At 43.1% G+C, this 6,405-nt stretch overlaps 1 pseudogene; it reads right to left on the reverse strand.

The window, feature by feature from the left end:
- Positions 1-2,008: 2,008 nt before the first annotated feature.
- Positions 2,009-6,191, reverse strand: LOC114701675 (annotated as a pseudogene).
- Positions 6,192-6,405: the final 214 nt, after the last annotated feature.

Below are 6,405 nucleotides of genomic sequence, written 5' to 3' on the forward strand. Positions count from 1 at the left end.
GCCCAGGCTGGCCTCGAACTCACAGAGATCCGCCTGCCTCTGCTTCCCAAGTGCTGGGATTAAAGGCATGTGCCACCACCGCTCGGCTTCATGCTGCTTTCTTATAAAACCCAAGACCACCAGCCCAGTGATGGCATCATTCACAATGAGTTGAGTCCTCCCCCATCAATCATTAATTTAAAAAATGCCCTACATCTGGATCTTATGGAAGCATTTTCTAAACTAAGGTTCCCTCATTTCAAATGACTCTAGCTTCTGTCAAGTTAACAAAAAACTAGCTAGCATAATCATCATGACCAACAAGACTTTACAGACTGAAAGGGGAAGAAAGCTGAAGATACACTGAATTTGCAATGACTAAGTATTTGATTATATGTCCACTATGTGTAAGGTGGGCCTAAGTGTTTGTCTTAGGGTGTAATAGAAGGTTCTAGGCAATTGCAGTATTTAGACTTGATATGGCATGATGTGCTAGGCATTTATTTATTTATTTATTTATTTATTTATTTATTTAATCTCTGAAAAGCTTTATTTTCAAGGTGGTTTAACCTCATTGAATGTATTGAGGTAATTTCTGGTTTTTATTTTGTTGATAGAGTAGATTACAATATTTTTTCTTTTTATTGATTTTGTTATTTGAAAATTTTTATACATGTGTTTGGTGTATTCTGATTTCTTTGTCCTTTTCTTCCTCTCATCCCTGTCAACCCTCCACCTTTCCACCATCCCCACCTTTTATCAGATTCATGACTTCTGGTTTCATTTTGTGACCCATCTAGTTTAACCAGGGACATTTGTATGACAATTGGGTTGCAACTATCTATTGGAGTCTAATAAGGTCATCAGTAGGTACACAACTAAAGGCAATTATTCTTCATCTCCTAATAGTTCATCAGTGAGGAGTAGGACCTCTGAGTCCTTCTGTCAATGCCGGGGCTGATGGGCTTGCACCTGTGTAGACCTAGGGAAGGCATCTATAGCTGCTGTATTTGTCATTGAAATGATTATATCTTCCCCCAAAGATATTATTTCATGTCTCAGGTACAGGTGCTTTACATGGGATCAACACTTGCAAATAGGCACAGCTATGGCCAAAGGCCAAACCAGTCACCACTTCTCAACAGTCTTATTGGAACACGGCCACTTTCATCAGTTTTCACATAGCCTATGATTCCCAAGAAACAAAGGTAACATGAAGATAGTTGGCAAGGATATCAGCTATTTCAAAAGGTCAGAATTCTATAGCTCCTTTGGAATGCATGCTGGGCCCTTACTCAAGTGGTCCAGATCAGATGTAGTGGTCTCAGGTTCATCAGTGTTACTCAAATATTAAGTATAATGTGTCCCCTGAAGATTATGAGATGTGGGTCCTTTTCCAAGAGCAGATGTTCCTAGGGTTGTCCTCATTTTTAAGTGGTGCCAAGAAGATTCTGCTGCTGTTTTTTGTGGGGGGACCTCCTTCTGGACAGTGAGACTACAGTCTTCCCTTCATCTATCAACTTTAGAGAACTGGGGAAAACTATGTGAGGAAATCTCCTAAAGAGCAAAGACCATCTGTGTTGACAAGGGCTTGGGGCTGGCCTTTCTCTATGGTGTATGTGGGATGCCCTGGTGGAGGTAGATGCTAACAATCATTTTATCTTTGGCCACATGGGTCATGTCATAAGACCACAGCTCAGATGGATCTAGTTATGTATCTGGGACATCTCTTAAGGTCTATAAAAATGAAGGGTCCCCAGGCTATCCTGCTGAGATAACTCCTTTAAGTGCTTAGCTTCCACCCTCATGCCCATAGCCCACAAAGGTTATTACATGCTGGTGTTTAATGATCTATTCTATATGATGAATATGTACAAAGAGAATTTTCTAAAATGCCAGGACATGAAACCCCAGACACTTGCAAGAATCACAGAGCTTCTTAAGCCAGTAATTGCTTCTTCCTATGAGTGACAGGCATCTTCATAAAAAGGAACAGGCCTGTGGGTAGATCTTTGGGGGTGGATTCCAGTCAGAGAAGTCCCATAGAACAAGTCATTTTCAACATCTTGAACTGTTTTGAGAGTGGGATGCTGATGGTGAAAGAGTAGATAAAGATCTAAGGGAACAATCAAAATGAGACAGGGGATGGAAGAGGCTCAGGAAGCCTGTGGTTTATGGTCAGGACAATGTCTAATCAACCTTATCCCTTTCTTGGCCAGCAGTTGGAAGACTTTGGTCTTTGGTCTAGAGGTATAACCACTAACTCTGCTTGAGTGGTGAGCTGTCTTTATCTGGGCTTCCTCTTGATCCAGAGGCATTTGTGTTTTTGTCCTTACCCAATAAATGTCCCCTAGAAGAACATTTGGACTGTCACTGTGTGATGCAAGCTCCCAGGAATAGCAGGGGATGTCTGTCCAAGAAGGAGTTGATTACTGTCAGACTTAAGTCATTAGTTAAGTTATTAATTATTCTTTATAGGGGTCTACTAGCCCTGGGGGATTGTCCCAAGAATTAGGCTGCCCTTTTTCTTGTCCCTTAGAAAAGATACTGGAGCTTCTGCAGGACATAATTCCAGTAGTGAAGACAGTAGGGCCCCTTCTCTCACTCACTTTCGAGCTGTGTATCTGTGAAGGGTCTCTAACATATAACATCAGAATTCACTAGGCTCTTTACCCTGATTCCAGGGGAAGAGGAGGATGACCAAACAATGAGCAGTTGCTACTTAGGTCCAGGATTCAGGATCAAAGAAGACATGGGATTTATGAGGTCATGACACTCAAGGAGCAGGCAGCTGCTATTGGGAGTGGACAGATTTGGGGGCACAGGTTGACCAGGTCTCTGTAGCTTGCAGCTAGGCTGCCTGCTCTTTGGGACTCTTTCCCCATTAAGGCTTAGGAAGGAATTCTGGGAAGTTTGCCACTGGTACCTCCTTTGGTCTCTAAGCATAGCTCTGTCACCTGCTCTTGTACCCCCCCATCCTCTGTCAGCACCCACAACTGTGAAAAAGGTGGATGCTGGTGTCCTGCCTTACATTTTTCCAGTTCAAGATTGTCCTGAAAGGGGCAGATGTCTAGACTTTCCTCGAATTTCTTAAAGATGGTCCTTCTCAGCCTCAGCTTCATGAAGAATGTTGCTGGTAGTTTTTACTGAAGACAGAAAAAGACTGAAGTGAGCAGACTCTTCTTGCTGCCTGTTCACAGATGGGCCTCATCATGTCTGTGGTCAATATGGGGAGGGACTCAAACTCTCTCCTGAGTTTGGAGCTTCTCCAAGGCCTGGCATCTCTTTCTTGGAGGTTAAAGTTAAAAGGATGGTCTCTAGTTTGGAGAGTTAAGAGTTAGGAGGTGGCAGTCTGGTAGAGGAAGTCTGCTAGAGGAAGCCACAGGCTGAGTCATAAACCACTAGTACATCATCTACCTCAAGTCTCCATATTCTGCTCTACCAAGTCAGGCCTAGGCTTTACTCTCAATAGCTGCTTTCACCAACACCTGCATTTCTAGAGGGCAGGCTCTGGGAGGGTTGTGGTTCTGCTCATGGGACTCTTAATTCCAGGGTTGTGGGTTTGTACCCCAAAAGTTAGATGCTGGATGTTGCATGAAATCTAAATGGTCTTATAATAAAAACCTGGAGCCAGATATTGGGGTAAATATTGAAAGATTAGAGAGACAAAGGAACAAGCCACTAGAGAAACTTCTCGATTCACCAACTCCACTAATCCTCTGACTGAAAGGGAGCCAAGATTCTATCTCCATGAATCCTCTCACTGAAAGCCTTTGAGTCCTCAGCTGAAAGCTGCCTACTTCCTGTCTCCTCATGCCTTATATGCCTTTCTCCGCCAAGCCATTTCACGCCCTTCATAGTGCTGGGAGTAATGGTGTGTGTGCTTCCTAAATACTGTTAGCAAAGGCCATGAGATCTCAAGTGTTGAGATTAAAGGTGTGTGGCTCCCAAGACTGGGATTAAAGGTGTGTGCCACCACTGCCTAGCTCTGTTTCTCTCCTAGACTGAATCAATCTCATGTAGTCCTGGGTGGCTTTGAACTCACAGAGATCCAGATGGATCTCTGTCTCCTGAATGCTAGGACTAGGAGTAAAGGTGTGTGCCACTATTGCCTGGCTTCTGTGTTTAATCTAGTGGTTTGCTCTGTCCTCTGATCCTCAGGCAAGTTTTATTTGATACACAATATATCACCACACTCAATCCAAAGAGATGAAGCCAGATCTGCAGTATACTGTCACAACTGTCACCTGATCTACATCAAGAAGATACTTCAGTCACTGTGCACCAGCACACAGGATTGGAATGGTAGCTTTATGGATAAGTTTTTATAGTGTGTGCTCTGAAATCTTCCTCCTGCTTTCTTCCACTTTCTCTCCCTCATTCTTCTCATAGTCTCATCCTTTCTCAACCTTTCTTCCCACAAGGCCAACCCTGGCTCTAGCAAAACCATAGCCATAGCTCACAGGTGAGACTCCAGCCCCCAAAATAAGCTCAGACAACAGGGTCAACTAGTGCTCTGCAGAGATCCCCAGATGTCCCAGCGCTGTGCAGGGCTGAAACCCTTCTGCCTTTCCTCTGCTGAGAAAGGAGGAACAAAGTATTCCTCACCCATAATTACAGGGTGATATTAGGAGATGGGTATTGACATCTTGAAGACATTCTGTAGGTATCCCATCACCAGGGAGCATTTTAGGATGAAGAAGATGGTTTGATGTGATCAATGAGCTGAGTGAAGTCTGCCAGGGGTCCAGAGTAGGAGGAAACTAAGATATGAAGCTGAGTTGGTAGGTCACTTTCAGGACAATCAGCTTGTCTCTGGCCACAAGACAGTTGGCGAGTCCTCAATGCCTACTCTTCTGTTTCTCTTCCATCCACTCTCTCAGGTTTTCCAGTTGCTTGTTTGCATGCATGTGAGTGCATGGAGCTTAGAGTAACACCAGGAGTTTTCCTCAGCAGCTCCTGTCTTTACTTTTTGACACAGGATATCTTACTGAAACCGAAGCTCAGATTAGGCTGGTCAAAAGCATGCTCTCTCCAGACCTTCCTGTTTCTGCCTTCTCAGCACCAGGATTTACAGGTCTGCATCCCAGAGTCGGGCTTTTTGCATGGGTGACGGGGGTCCAAACTCTGGTCTTCATGTTTGTGTGGCAAGCACGTTACTGGCCGAGCCATCTCCCCAGAGCTCCTTTTGCTTTAATATTTGAACGTCATTGTAAGTTGCCCATGCGCCTCTAAATAAAACCTGGCGGCCATGTTCCTGTAAGTAACTCTAATTAATTAAACTCATATGATTAACAATGAAAAGAGATAGACAAGTAGAAAGGTATGAGTTGGAAAGAGGAAAGAAATAAGCAAGAGTGGGAGGGGGACAAGAGGGACAGAGAGAGTAATGGGAGGGGAAGCCTATGAAAATGCACTATATACATTTATGAACTGTCATAAAAAGCCCATTATTGTGCATAATAAATATACACTAGCAAAAACTTTAAAATGTGTTTTTGACATATTTTCAGTCTTTGTCTGTGGAATTTTTATATAAATATTTTTTTTGCTCAGTAGAAATATCTCCCTAGAAATATCTATTCTAAAGTGATTATTCAGGGTTGGGGATTTAGCTCAGTGGTAGAGCGCTTGCCTAGCAAGCGCAAGGCCCTGGGTTCAGTCCTCAGCTCTGGAAAAACAAAAACAAAACTAAAGTGATTATTACTATTAATTATTATTATTTTGACATATAAATCCAGATCCTCCTGTCCCAGCTTCCAAACTGCTAAAACCACAGTTGTATATACCACCATGCCCTACCTAAAGTTCATTCCTTAGTTAATTAAGTACTATAATAAAACATAATGTTGAGTAGTAATTTTTATGTAAGTAGACATAATTTAAATGACAGTATAAGTTAAAAAGCATTCTAACCACTGAAACCAACTGATTTATTATATGTAACTCAACCACAGACTACAAATGTCTAACCAAGACTAACTTATCTGTCTTGTCTGCTTCATCAGGAAACAACACAAGTGTAGTGAACCACTCTGTAGGCATACTCGTCCTTTGCTCTGATTGTTGAATGTACTCAAAGCAAACTTCACTATGTCAGCGTCACTGACTGGCTTATCAATGTAGGGTTCATTCTTTTCAGAACACTATGTATGAGCTCCCTGGGCTTGGAAACCCAAGAGAACCAGCAATACTGCCCAAGGAGGAGTCATTTTCCCAGCTAGGCACAGTATGCTGCAGGTTCTGCCTCCTACCTTAGTCCTTACAGCCCTACTTGCTTAGGTCTAACCCTAAAGTGCATTTCCTGGGCTCCAAACTCCTCCCTCTGGGTCTCCTCTCTATCATCACAAGGAGTTCCTTCCACACTTGGTACCACCTCCCCCAGTCAAAACTGTCCATTCACCTCCTGTCCTGGATGGAGCAAAA

Source organism: Peromyscus leucopus, chromosome 4 (genome assembly GCF_004664715.2).
Source record: "Peromyscus leucopus breed LL Stock chromosome 4, UCI_PerLeu_2.1, whole genome shotgun sequence".
NCBI lineage: Eukaryota > Metazoa > Chordata > Mammalia > Rodentia > Cricetidae > Peromyscus > Peromyscus leucopus.